The sequence below is a fragment of the Pseudophryne corroboree genome, chromosome 8, assembly GCF_028390025.1.
Source record: "Pseudophryne corroboree isolate aPseCor3 chromosome 8, aPseCor3.hap2, whole genome shotgun sequence".
NCBI lineage: Eukaryota > Metazoa > Chordata > Amphibia > Anura > Myobatrachidae > Pseudophryne > Pseudophryne corroboree.
In genome coordinates this window covers 301,387,947-301,402,934 of record NC_086451.1, presented here as the reverse complement: position 1 = coordinate 301,402,934, position 14,988 = coordinate 301,387,947, and positions in this window count along the sequence as shown.

Genomic DNA, 14,988 nt, shown 5'->3' with positions numbered 1-14,988 from the left:
GGCAGAAAGACATACAAGCGCTCTGTCAGCAGTCTTCCTTCCGGGAGTGGACAACTGGGAAGCAGACTTCCTCAGCAGACACGATCTCCATCCAGGAGAGTGGGGTCTTCATGAAGAGGTTTTCACAGAAGTGATGAGTCTTTGGGGAATTCCTCAAGTAGACATGATGGCGTCTCGTCTCAACAAGAAGCTTCAGAGATATTGTTCCAGGTTGAGGGATCCTTAAGCAATAGCAGTGGACGCATCTAGTGACACCATGGGTGTTTCAGTCGGTGTATGTATTCCCTCCGCTTCTGCTCATTCCAAAAGTGCTAAAGATCTTAAAAAGAACAAAGGTTCGGGCGCTCGTCATTGTTCCAGACTGGCCAAGGAGGGCTTGGTATCCGGATCTTCAGGAATTACTCATAGAAGATCCCTGGCCTCTTCCTCTACGAGAAGATCTGTTACAACAAGGGCCATGCGTGTATCAAGACTTACCGTGGCTACGTTTGACGGCTTGGCAGTTGAACGCCAGATCCTAACCCGAAAGGGTATTCCCAGTGAAGTCGTTCCCACACTTCTGCAGGCTAGAAAGGGAGTAACGTCAAAACATTACCACCGTATTTTGAGAAAATATGTGTCTTGGTGTGAATCCAAGGGGACTCCTACGGAAGAGTTTGAGTTGGGACGTTTTCTCCATTTTCTACAGGCAGGTGTGGATGTGGGTTTGAAGTTGGGTTCAATTAAAGTGCAAATTTCAGCCTTATCGGTTTTCTTTCAAAAACAATTGGCCTCCCTTCCAGAGGTTCAAACTTTCGTGAAGGGCATGTTGCACATCCAACCTCCATTTGTGCCACCAGTGGCACCATGGGATCTTAACGTGGTGTTGCAGTTCCTTCAATCACATTGGTTTGAGCCTTTACAAAAGGTGCAATTGAAATTCGTCACTTGGAAAGTGGTCATGCTGTTGGCCTTGGCATCTGCAAGGCGGGTATCGGAGTTAGCGGCTTTGTCTCACAAGAGCCCTTATTTGATCTTCCATGAAGATAGAGCAGGGTTGAGGACTAGTCAGCAATTTCAGCCGAAGGTGGTCTCATCGTTCCACATGAACCAACCTATTGTGGTACCAGTGGCTACTGACGCCTTAGTGGAGTCGAAGTCTCTCGATGTGGTCAGAGCTTTAAAAATTTATGTCGCCAGGACTGCACGGATTAGGAAAACAGAGGCTCTGTTTGTCCTGTATGACCCCAACAAGATTGGGAATCCTGCTTCCAAGCAGACTATTGCTCGCTGGATCTGTTCTACTATTCAGCAGGCTCATTCTACGGCTGTCAAAAACAAACAAACAAACACCAGGCCGGCGCTCAACTCCAATAATGCTACCAAGTATAATAAAACAATTTATTTAGCTAGCATCCAAAAAAACAAAAAATACACAGAAATTTAAAATATACTAATAATAGACCACAATGTTAAATATCACATAAAACTTGGGTGTATTGCACCTCAGATATTAGCATAGTACATGCCTAAATAAAAACATATAGGAGGGGGTCACTGGTTTTCATCTGAACAACTTTCAATAGATTATAGTTGGATTCTAAGTTGTTCAGTGGCTCACAGTTCAGAAAGAATATGTCCTCCGGCTGCTATATTCAGCCTCTGTAACCATAAATTGATGTGAACTTTTCCATGGGCTGGATTTAGATTAATATTGAAAAACCGTACGGTTTCAATTACTCACTGAGTCACTGTACTTGCTTTCCTGCACACGGTGGATGATAAAAGGCCGCTCTCTATCACCCTTTGCACGGGTAAGACATCCGTCGGCGGCACGCTCAGGTAGAAGCTGTTCTCTTTAGTACGGCGCAGTGTTAGTGTGCTGAGCCGCCGTGCATCATCCCTGGCTTGGAAGTACCTGTGCTCAGCAGAGCAGGATTGTGGTATTAAAGATGTAGAAGGAAAAAGCAGTCCGGTCTCATCACAGGCGGGCTGATTGCCGGCAACTGGTTACAGACAGCTTGATTTTATTATAAGCTGGTATATTTCTCCTGTGAGCGCTTGGTAGTCTCAGTAGTAGTCTCAGTGACCCGTCCTCTCTGTAGCCTCAACGCGTTTCTCCGCACCCCAGGCGGCTTCTTCAAGAGGCAAAAGTCATTCTACGGCTGGATTGCCGTTACCGAAATCGGTTAAGGCCCATTCTGCTAGGAAGGTGGGCGCATCCTGGGCGGCTGCCCTGGGGGTCTCGGCCTTACAACTATGTCGAGCAGCTACTTGGTCGGGTTCGAACACTTTTGCAAAGTTTTATAAGTTCAATACCCTGGCCGAGGAGGACCTCATGTTTGGTCAATCGTTGCTGCAGAGTCGTCCGCACTCTCCCGCCCGTTCTAGAGCTTTGGTATAACCCCATGGTTCTTATGGTTACCCCAGCATCCTCTAGGATGTATGAGAAAATAGGATTTTAATACCTACTGGTAAATCCTTTTCTCTTAGTCCGTAGAGGATGCTGGGCGCCCGTCCCAGTGCGTACTGTAACTGCAGTTATTAGTTCTGGTTATTCACAGTTTGATATATGTTATAGTCAGCCTGTTGCTGGCATTGTTCAGGCCGTAGGCTGGAGTTCTGTTGAAGGCCATGTTGTACGGCATGTTTGAGGTGTGAGCTGGTATGAATCTCACCTTAGTTTAACAATAATTCCTTTCCTCGAAATGTCCGTCTCCCTGAGCACAGTTCCTATAACTGGAGTCTGGAGGAGGGGCATAGAGGGAGGAGCCAGTTCACACCCATTCAAAGTCTTAAAGTGCCCATGTCTCCTGCGGATCCCGTCTATACCCCATGGTTCTTATGGTTACCCCAGCATCCTCTACGGACTAAGAGAAAAGAATTCGCCGGTAGGTATTAAAATCCTATTTCTCTAACGTCCTAGTGGATGCTGGGGACTCCGAAAGGACCATGGGGAATAGCGGCTCCGCAGGAGACTGGGCACAAAAGTAAAAAGCTTTAGGACTACCTGGTGTGCACTGGCTCCTCCCCCTATGACCCTCCTCCAAGCCTCAGTTAAGATTTTGTGCCCGAACGAGAAGGGTGCAATCTAGGTGGCTCTCCTGAGCTGCTTAGAGTAAAAGTTTAAATAGGTTTTTTTATTTTCAGTGAGACCTGCTGGCAACAGGCTCACTGCATCGAGGGACTAAGGGGAGAAGAAGCGAACTCACCTGCGTGCAGAGTGGATTGGGCTTCTTAGGCTACTGGACTTTAGCTTCAGAGGGACGATCACAGGCCCAGCCATGGATGGGTCCCGGAGCCGCGCCGCCGTCCCCCTTACAGAGCCAGAAGCCTGAAGAGGTCCGGAAAATCGGCGGCAGAAGACGTCCTGTCTTCACCTGTGCGCCATTGCTCTCAGCACACTTCACACTCCGGTCACTGAGGGTGCAGGGCGCTGGGGGGGGGGCGCCCTGAGACGCAATAAAAACACCTTTTTTGGCAAAAAATACATCACATATAGCTCCTGGGCTATATGGATGTATTTAACCCCTGCCTATTTTTACATAAAAAAGCGGGAGAAAGGCCGCCGAAAAAGGGGCGGAGCCTATCTCCTCAGCACACTGGCGCCATTTTTTCCTCACAGCTCCGTTGGAGGAAGGCTCCCTGACTCTCCCCTGCAGTCCTGCACTACAGAAACAGGGTAAAACAAGAGAGGGGGGGCACTAAATTGGCATATAAATATATACAGCAGCTATATTAGGGAAAAACACTTATATAAGGTTATCCCTGTATATATATAGCGCTCTGGTGTGTGCTGGCAAACTCTCCCTCTGTCTCCCCAAAGGGCTAGTGGGGTCCTGTCCTCTATCAGAGCATTCCCTGTGTGTGTGCTGTGTGTCGGTACGTTGTGTCGACATGTATGAGGAGGAAAATGGTGTGGAGGCGGAACAATTGCCTGTGTTAGTGATGTCACCCCCTAGGGAGTCGACACCTGACTGGATGGTCTTATGGAAAGAATTACGTGATAGTGTCAGCACTTTACAAAAGACTGTTGACGACATGAGACAGCCGGCAAATCAGTTAATACCTGTACAGACGTCTCAAACACCGTCAGGGGCTCTAAAGCGCCCGTTACCTCAGGTCGATACAGACACGGACACTGACTCCAGTGTCGACGGTGAGGAAACAAACGTATTTTCCAGTAGGGCCACACGTTACATGATCACGGCAATGAAGGAGGTTTTGAACATTTCTGATACTACAAGTACCACAAAAAAGGGTATTATGTGGGGTGTGAAAAAACTACCCGTAGTTTTTCCCGAATCAGATGAATTAAATGAGGTGTGTGATGAAGCGTGGGTTTCCCCCGATAAAAAACTGCTAATTTCTAAAAAGTTATTGGCATTATACCCTTTCCCGCCAGAGGTTAGGGCGCGTTGGGAAACACCCCCTAGCGTAGATAAGGCGCTCACACGCTTATCAAAACAAGTGGCGTTACCGTCCCCTGATACGGCCGCCCTCAAGGAACCAGCTGATAGGAAGCTGGAAAATATCCTTAAAAGTATATACACACATACTGGTATTATACTGCGACCAGCAATCGCCTCAGCCTGGATGTGCAGTGCTGGGGTGGCTTGGTCGGATTCCCTGACTGAAAATATTGATACCCTGGACAGGGACAATATATTATTGACTATAGAGCATTTAAAGGATGCATTTCTATATATGCGAGATGCACAGAGGGATATTTGCACTCTGGCATCAAGAGTAAGTGCGATGTCCATTTCTGCCAGAAGAGGATTATGGATGCGACAGTGGTCAGGGGATGCGGATTCCAAACGGCATATGGAAGTATTGCCGTATAAAGGGGAGGAGTTATTTGGGGTCGGTCTATCGGACCTGGTGGCCACGGCAACGGCTGGAAAATCCACCTTTTTACCCCAAGTCACCTCGCAGCAGAAAAAGATACCGTCTTTTCAGGCTCAGTCCTTTCGTCCCCATAAGGGCAAGCGGGCAAAAGGCCACTCATATCTGCCCCGGGGCAGAGGAAGGGGAAAAAGACTGCAGCAGACAGCTTCTGCCCACGAACAGAAGCCCTCCCCCGCTTCTGCCAAGTCCTCAGCATGACGCTGGGGCCTTACAAGCGGACTCAGGCACGGTGGGGGCCCGTCTCAAGAATTTCAGCACGCAGTGGGCTCACTCGCAAGTGGACCCCTGGATCCGGCAGGTAGTATCTCAGGGGTACAAATTGGAATTCGAGACGTCTCCCCCTCGCCGGTTCCTGAAGTCTGCTTTACCAACGTCTCCCCCCGACAGGGAGCCGGTATTGGAAGCCATTCACAAGCTGTATTCCCAGCAGGTGATAATCAAGGTACCCCTCCTACAACAGGGAAAGGGGTATTATTCCACGCTGTTTGTGTTACTGAAGCCGGACGGCTCGGTGAGACCCATTTTAAATCTGAAATCCTTGAACACTTACATAAAAAGGTTCAAGTTCAAGATGGAGTCACTCAGAGCAGTGATAGCGAACCTGGAAGAAGGGGACTATATGGTGTCTCTGGACATCAAGGATGCTTACCTCCATGTCCCAATTTGCCCTTCTCACCAAGGGTACCTCAGGTTTGTGGTACAGAACTGTCACTATCAGTTTCAGACGCTGCCGTTTGGATTGTCCACGGCACCCCGGGTCTTAACCAAGGTAATGGCCGAAATGATGATTCTTCTTCGAAGAAAAGGCGTCTTAATTATCCCTTACTTGAACGATCTCCTGATAAGGGCAAGGTCCAGAGAACAGTTAGAGGTCGGAGTAGCACTATCTCAAGTAGTACTACGACAGCACGGATGGATTCTAAATATTCCAAAATCGCAGCTGATTCCGACGACACGTCTGCTGTTCCTAGGGATGATTCTGGACACAGTACAGAAAAAGGTGTTTCTCCCGGAGGAGAAGGCCAAGGAGTTATCCGACCTAGTCAGGAACCTCCTAAGACCAGGCCAAGTGTCAGTACATCAATGCACAAGGGTCCTGGGAAAGATGGTGGCTTCTTACGAAGCGATTCCATTCGGCAGATTCCACGCAAGAACTTTTCAGTGGGATCTGCTGGACAAATGGTCCGGATCGCATCTTCAAATGCATCAGCGGATAACCCTGTCTCCAAGGACAAGGGTGTCTCTCCTGTGGTGGTTACAGAGTGCTCATCTCCTAGAGGGCCGCAGATTCGGCATTCAGGATTGGGTCCTAGTGACCACGGATGCCAGCCTGAGAGGCTGGGGAGCAGTCACACAGGGAAGAAATTTCCAGGGCTTGTGGTCAAGCATGGAAACGTCACTTCACATAAATATCCTGGAACTAAGGGCCATTTACAATGCCCTAAGTCAGGCAAGACCTCTGCTTCAGGGTCAGCCGGTGTTGATCCAGTCGGACAACATCACGGCAGTCGCCCACAGAAACAGACAGGGCGGCACAAGAAGCAGGAGGGCAATGATGGAAGTGGCAAGGATTCTTCGCTGGGCGGAGAATCATGTGATAGCACTGTCAGCAGTGTTCATTCCGGGAGTGGACAACTGGGAAGCAGACTTCCTCAGCAGACACGATCTTCACCCAGGGGAGTGGGGACTTCACCCAGAAGTCTTCCACATGATTGTGAACCGTTGGGAAAAACCAAAGGTGGACATGATGGCGTCCCGCCTCAACAAAAAACTGGACAGATATTGCGCCAGGTCAAGGGACCCTCAGGCAATAGCTGTGGACGCTCTGGTAACACCGTGGGTGTACCAGTCAGTGTATGTGTTCCCTCCTCTTCCTCTCATACCAAAAGTACTGAGAATCATAAGAAGGAGAGGAGTAAAGACTATACTCGTGGCTCCGGATTGGCCAAGAAGGACTTGGTACCCGGAAATTCAAGAGATGCTCACGGAAGACCCGTGGCCTCTACCTCTAAGAAAGGACCTGCTCCAGCAGGGACCATGTCTGTTCCAAGACTTACCGCGGCTGCGTTTGACGGCATGGCGGTTGAACGCCGGATCCTGAAGGAAAAAGGCATTCCGGATGAAGTCATCCCTACCCTGATCAAAGCCAGGAAGGATGTAACCGTACAACATTATCACCGTATTTGGCGTAAATATGTTGCGTGGTGCGAGGCCAGGAAGGCCCCTACAGAGGAATTTCAACTGGGTCGTTTCCTGCATTTCCTGCAAACAGGACTGTCTATGGGCCTCAAATTGGGGTCCATTAAGGTTCAAATTTCGGCCCTGTCAATATTCTTCCAAAAAGAACTGGCTTCTGTTCCTGAAGTTCAGACGTTTGTCAAGGGAGTACTGCATATACAGCCTCCTTTTGTGCCTCCAGTGGCACCTTGGGATCTCAATGTAGTTTTGGGATTCCTAAAATCACATTGGTTTGAACCACTCACCACTGTGGACTTAAAATATCTCACATGGAAAGTGGTAATGCTGTTAGCCCTGGCTTCAGCCAGGCATGTCTCAGAATTGGCGGCTTTATCCTATAAAAGCCCTTACCTAATTTTTCATACGGACAGGGCAGAATTGAGGACCCGTCCTCAATTTCTCCCTAAGGTGGTTTCAGCTTTTCACTTAAACCAGCCTATTGTGGTGCCTGCGGCTACTAGGGACTTGGAGGATTCCAAGTTGCTGGACGTAGTCAGGGCCCTGAAAATATATGTTTCCAGGACGGCTGGAGTCAGAAAATCTGATTCGCTGTTTATCCTGTATGCACCCAACAAGCTGGGTGCTCCTGCTTCTAAGCAGATGATTGCTCGTTGGATTTGTAGTACAATTCAGCTTGCACATTCTGTGGCAGGATTGCCACAGCCAAAATCAGTAAAAGCCCATTCCACACGGAAAGTGGGCTCATCTTGGGCGGCTGCCCGAGGGGTCTCGGCTTTACAACTTTGCCGAGCAGCTACTTGGTCAGGGGCAAACACGTTTGCTAAATTCTACAAATTTGATACCCTGGCTGAGGAGGACCTGGAGTTCTCTCATTCGGTGCTGCAGAGTCATCCGCACTCTCCCGCCCGTTTGGGAGCTTTGGTATAATCCCCATGGTCCTTTCGGAGTCCCCAGCATCCACTAGGACGTTAGAGAAAATAAGAATTTACTTACCGATAATTCTATTTCTCATAGTCCGTAGTGGATGCTGGGCGCCCATCCCAAGTGCGGATTGTCTGCATTACTTGTACATAGTTATTGTTACAAAAATCGGGTTATTGTTGTTGTGAGCCATCTTTTCAGAGGCTCCTTCTGTTATCATGCTGTTAACTGGGTTCAGATCACAAGTTGTACGGTGTGATTGGTGTTACTGGTATGAGTCTTACCCGGGATTCAAAATCCTTCCTTATTGTGTACGCTCGTCCGGGCACAGTATCCTAACTGAGGCTTGGAGGAGGGTCATAGGGGGAGGAGCCAGTGCACACCAGGTAGTCCTAAAGCTTTTTACTTTTGTGCCCAGTCTCCTGCGGAGCCGCTATTCTCCATGGTCCTTTCGGAGTCCCCAGCATCCACTACGGACTATGAGAAATAGAATTATCGGTAAGTAAATTCTTATTTTTTTCCCCTATGTCCTGCTGCCAGTCCGCCTGCCCCCTCCGGCATCAACAATCCCCACTACCTAGCCGCGGCGCATGTGGAACAAAAGCTGCTGCGGCCACCGGCATTGATGTGTATGAAAGTGGCGCAGCAGAAAGCTTTCATAGCCCTTCCTGCGCCGTATACTCTCTGAGCCCCTGAGCCTCCTCTGCGCGTGATGTCACAGAAGTGCCTCCCTGCCACAGCCATGCCCAGATCCCCAGAGGCCCTCACTCAGCAACACAGCACCTGGCCTGCCGGCCTGGAAACCCAGAGATGGCTAATGTAACAGATAGAGTGGGTGATATCGCGGAGGGTAATGTCTGGAAGCTGAATCAATGTAAAAGGTGACAGTGCTTTGCAGTGCAGTGAGTGTGCAGTGTCACTGACCAGCACTCTCACCTTTTACATTGATTCAGCGAGTCAGTCAGTTCTGCTAGCCAGTCACTATTGTTAGCGCCAGTGTCCCAACACCGCGCCGCATTACAGGGAAGTACACACACTAAGCCGGAGAATTCCGGCGCTAAGGGCTGCTGGGAGCTGTAGTTTATTGAGTGCACCTCCTTCCCTGTAATGCGGCGCGTTTGGAGACCAGCGCTAACAATAGTGACTGGCTGCTGTGCGAGTCTTCCGGGGAGCCACTACCAAAGGGAGGACAGCAGCTTAGCTGCTTTCAGGAGGAGAAGCATTACCCGCCCCTCCTCCACTCGCAGTACCCCAGAGCCTCATCTGCCACACCCTCACACCTCCCCTCCCCCCCCCCCCCTCCACGGTGGCTACGGACTCCTTCCCCCACCTGCAGCACCCCCACACCCGCCCCTCTCTCTTCTGCGGCAACCCCCCTCCCCCACCCGTGGCTCCCCTGCAACCGCTCCTCCCCCACCCGTAGTAGCTCCGGACGCCCTCCCCCACCTGCGGCACCCACACACCCTCCCCTTCCCCACCTGCTGCACGACCGCACCCACCCCTCCCAAACCCGCGGCACCCCCACAACCACCCCTCCCCCACCCGCGGCCCCCTGGCCCCCTCCCCCATCCGCGTCTCCCCCGCACCCGCCACTCCCCCAACCACAGCACCTACTAGGTGATTTATCGGGTCCTGCGTGCGCTGTTCCTGCCGTTGCAAGGGGCTAACCACTCACAAAATTGATTGGAGGTAATAATAATATAATAAATATAATAAAAATATTGCACGCCACAAGGGTGTGCAAGGGTTAAGGGGGCGTAGCCCCCTGCGACGTTGTGAAGAGCGCCCATAGAGTGCGATGAATCACCTAGTATATATATATATATATATATATATATATATTAGCCATATAAGTGGCTGAAGGGGAAGCTGAACATAGGAAAGCTAATCCCTTGTGTTGTAGATAATAGGAATGCACAGGGTGGGTACAGGTTGCAGGTCCCATCAGCAGAGAGAGGGTTAGTCGGTGTATTGTCATATGCAGAAAAGAACCAGTGAGCGGGCTTTGGTAAATCCCCTGTGTCTTTCATAAGCTAATATTAGCATAATTTTCTGCAAAAGCAGGAAGCAGTTTACAAGTATTTCAACTGGCTGGTTCTGTCTCAAACCCAGGTGCGCAGTGTTCCAACCTACAAATCTGGACAGAACTTAGGTAAGGAAAAGCTTTATATTTGCCTGCACATTAAGGTTAAGTAACAAGTAGCTTTCTTGAATTATCTTTCTGTTTATGTTAGAATTTATCATGAACTTGTCACTTCTGGAGATGCTATTCTATCATACACCATTTGCCAAATAAGAAAATGGCAATTAAGCAGTTTAAACTGAATATTTGAATATTGTGTGATTTCTATATGTAGAATGATTCAGTGTCACTTTATGCTATGTTTTATTTCTTCAGAACTATGGAACATTTGTTTCACAATTTGCCATTGAATCATAATGGTATAATTAATGTTTGGCTAGCTATTACCCTTCAGATATTGTATGCTCAGTTTCACAATTGCATAATTTTACTAATAAGGCAGTGGTAACTAATCGCGGCCCTCAGGGCACCCCAACAGTCCAGGTTTTAAGGATATCCATGCTTAGGAACAGGTGACTTAATTAGTACCTCAGTCAGTTTGATTATAACGTCTGCTCACAAGCAGGGATATCCCTAAAACCTGGACTGTTGGGGTGCCTTGAGGACCGCATTTGGAAACCACTGTAATAAGGTATAATACTGTTTGCATGTCAGTGTGCAGATGTTTCCGTTATTGTCTCACATGATAGAGTGCAAAAACTTTGAATTGTGACATATAATGGCAATACCTGGAGCTGGAAGGATAGGGTAAGGATACAGGGATCACTTCCTGATAAAATATATTTTAAATAAAAATATTAAATCTAAAAAATAGTTCCTTTTGACAGTAGTTTTGATGTGAGATATCATCAGATATTAGCAATGGACTGTGGTATTGTGGTGATATTTGTTTTACCTGCATATGCAGTATACAATACTTTGCTGAATGTAGTAAATGTTGTAAAAAATATAAATGTTTTCCAGGTGCTATTAGCATTCATGGCATGTAACTTTATAATATTTTAATCTAGTGTATAGTCTTTAAACATTATATAGCTTTTTATATAAGTTTATAATTTATGTTAAATCAAATAAAAGATATATAGCATTAAATATGTTCAGGTGGGGTAACCTATGAAAAATAAAACTGGTGCCAGATGTTGTAGTCTGCTCCTCTGAGACAAGTGCAGTATAATTATCCTTACCTGCGCTGGCTTTGTTATGAACTGGTGTGCTTTGAGATCATTTTAATCCCTGTAAATATCTTGTTTACAACGTATCAAATGTTTTTGGCACCTTTTCTGAATGTTACACTGTAATGAGAAAGAAGATGGCATTATAGAGTGTGAAGACAATGGGCCTAATTCTGAGTTGATAGCAGCAGCAAATTTGTTAGCAGTTGGGCAAAACCATGGGGGTCATTCCGAGTTGATCGCTTGTTGCCGATTTTCGCAACGGAGCGATTAAGGCAAAAATGCGCATGCGCATGGTACGCAGTGCGCATGCGCTTAGTATTTTAGCACAAAACTTAGTAGATTTACTCACGTCCGGACGAAGATTTTTCATTGTTGAAGTGATCGGAGTGTGATTGACAGGAAGTGGGTGTTTCTGGGCGGAAACTGGACGTTTTCTGGGAGTGTGCGGAAAAATGCAGGCGTCAGGGAAAAACGTGGGAGTGTCTGGAGAAACGGGGGAGTGGCTGGCCGAACGCTGGGCGTGTGTGTGACGTCAAACCAGGAACGAAACGGCCTGAGCTGATCGCAATCTGTGAGTAGGTCTGGAGCTACTCAGAAACTGCTAAGAAATTTCTATTCGCAATTCTGCTAATTTTTTGTTCGCAATTCTGCTAAGCTAAGATTCACTCCCAGAGGGCGGCGGCTTAGCGTGTACAATGCTGCTAAAAGCAGCTAGCGAGCGAACAACTCGGAATGACCCCCCATGTGCACTGCAGGGGGGACAGATATAACATGTGCAGAGAGAGTTAGATTTGGGTGGGGTGTATTCAAACTGAAATCTAAATTGCAGTGTAAAAATAAAGCAGCCAGTATTTACCCTGCACAGAAACAAAACAACCCACCCAAATCTAACTCTCTCTGCAAATGTTATATCTGCCCCCCCTGCAGCAGGGACGTGCAGTCAGGGGAGGCAGTGCCTCCCCTGTCATTAATGATTAAGTTAATACAAAGAAGATGCATATGACACATATTCTGTGTCATATGTATCTTCTTAATATTGGCCCTCATTCCGAGTTGTTCGCTCGGTATTTTTCATCGCATCGCAGTGAAAATCCGCTTAGTACGCATGCGCAATGTTCGCACTGCGACTGCGCAAAGTAACTTTACTATGAAGAAAGTAATTTTACTCACGGCTTTTTCTTCGCTCCGGCGATCGTAATGTGATTGACAGGAAATGGGTGTTACTGGGCGGAAACACGGCGTTTCAGGGGCGTGTGGCTGAAAACGCTACCGTTTCCGGAAAAAACGCAGGAGTGGCCGGGGAAACGGTGGGAGTGCCTGGGCGAACGCTGGGTGTGTTTGTGACGTCAACCAGGAACGACAAGCACTGAAATGATCGCACAGGCAGAGTAAGTCTGGAGCTACTCAGAAACTGCTAAGTAGTTAGTAATCGCAATATTGCGAATACATCGGTCGCAATTTTAAGAAGCTAAGATTCACTCCCAGTAGGCGGCGGCTTAGCGTGTGTAACTCTGCTAAATTCGCAATGCGAACGATCAACTCGGAATGAGGGCCATTATTCTTTACATTGCTCCCCTCTGTATGTGTTTGGGAGGCACCGATCGTGGTGCCTCCCGTTGTCACTGGGGAAAGTATGGGGAGCGGGGGGCGGGCACGGGCGGGGACTAGCCATGGGCTGTAAAAGCCCATTGAAAATATATGGGAAAGCGGCACCATTAGAGGTGCCGCTTTCCTACAGGGACGTGCTTTCAACCTATGAAAGCACATCCCTGTCAGTGAGGCCACAGTGATTGGCCAGCGGATCCGTCACTGGATCCGCTGTCAATCACTGTGTCGGCGACGCTGGCGGAGGAGGTGCGGGCGGCTGGATGCGGCGATGGTGCGGGCGGCGGGATGCGGCGGTAGTGCGGGCGGCGGCGGTGCGGGTGGCGGGTTGCGGCGGCGGTGCGGCGGCGGAAATGTACCTTTATCTGCAGAGTTTGGCAGCGGAGCGGTTCCAGTTTCAAAAATGGCGCCTCAGCATCATTTTTAAAATTCAAGATGGCCACCGCGAGCCAATCACGGCTCGCCGCGTCATCCCCCCGCCCCCTCCGGCTGACTTATATAAGTCAGCGCGAGGCGGAGGAGAGTCAGTCCGACGGCGGAGGAGGAGCAGTGAAGAGCTCCTGAAGAAAGAAGACGGCGGAAGTCCTGGCTGGGCGGCGGCTATGCAAAAGAGCTTAGCAGCCGCGCCACCAGGTGAAGACGCTGGAAGCCCTGGGGGGGGTGGGGGTGGCGCCCCCCAGGTGAAGACGCCGGAAGCCCTGGGAAGGCGGCGGCCACGCAAAAGAGCTTAAAGGCCGCCGCCCCCGAGGTGAAGACCCAGTTTAATAAAGCGGTCCCTTTATGTCCAGCATGCTGGCACTTGTGGTTCTCCAAGTGCCAACATGCTGGGGCAGGCTTGCTGGGACCTGTAGGCTACCTGTAAAGAACAATATTACTATTCTTTGCAGGTGGACTACAGGTGCCAGCAGACCCTTTATGTCCGGGCATGCTGGGCACTTGTTGGGGCAGGCTTGCTGGGACTGTAGGCCACCTGTAAAGAACAATATTAACACACAATGAACCCCCGCACCCACCGCCACCACGGTGCGGGGGCATAGCACTGGGCTATCAGCCCAGTGCTGGTTATTGTTCGGGAGGGGGGACCCCATTTTTATTTTTTGGGGTTCTCACTTTCCGAGGAACTCCAACCCTGGGCTGACTGGCTGGGGGGGCAGATTAATGTTATGGCAGGGGGACACCACACTGAGTGTCTCCCCTGCTATGGCATTACTCCCCCTGGCTGGTTCTGCCTAGTGCTGGTTTTTACTGATGTGTTGGGGGGACCACACTTTTTTTTTTTTTTCGGGGGGGGGGGGGGAGGGCTTGTTAGCTGCCTGTGCCTCCCCCAACCAGTGACCTCACCGCACGTCACTGCCCTGCAGTGCACTTGGTTTTGCCCAATTGCTAACAAACTTGCTGCTGCGATCAACTCAGAATTACCCCCAGTGTTAGCAAAAATACAGGGAAAACTGTCCTTGTCACTTTCTGCTGCTTCTATACTGTTTTTCTTGTAACTTTATTATAGCAAAGCACCTGGTGCCAGAGACAGTTGTAACCCTTGTTTTGGAATGAATTATATGTGCCATGGGTCATTCTGTCCTGACTGGCAAAAACAACAAATGTGAGGAAACACACAGTAGCGGCTCTTTGCCACGGGCAAGCAGGCTTTTTGCACGGGGCTCCGCTACCCCGAGGGCGCTGCCACCATGGCAAGAGCCGCTACTAATTCACCCTCCCTCCACACCTGCTCTCCGGCCCCGGCTGCTGCGGGTGCACGCAGCCGGCATCGCTGCTGACTGACGCTAGAGGTCAAAATTGACCCTTAGTGTCAGTGCGGTGCTGCTATGGGAGAGACGTCATGACGTCTCTCCCATAGAGAGGAGCCGGCGCCCGGAGACAGCAGCAGCGGCAACAGCGTGTCCGGAAGCAGGAGCGAGGCCAGGTAAGTATTGGTTTTTGTTTTTTTTTTGGGTTTTTTTAGGGTTTCAAAGCTGTGCTACTACAGGGGGTACCACTACAGGGGGTACAGCTACTGGGGGCACTACTACAGGGGGCACAGCTACTAGGGGCACTACTACAGGGGCAGCCCCCTACAGGGGGCACAGCTACTGGGGCAAATCTACAGGGGTACAACTA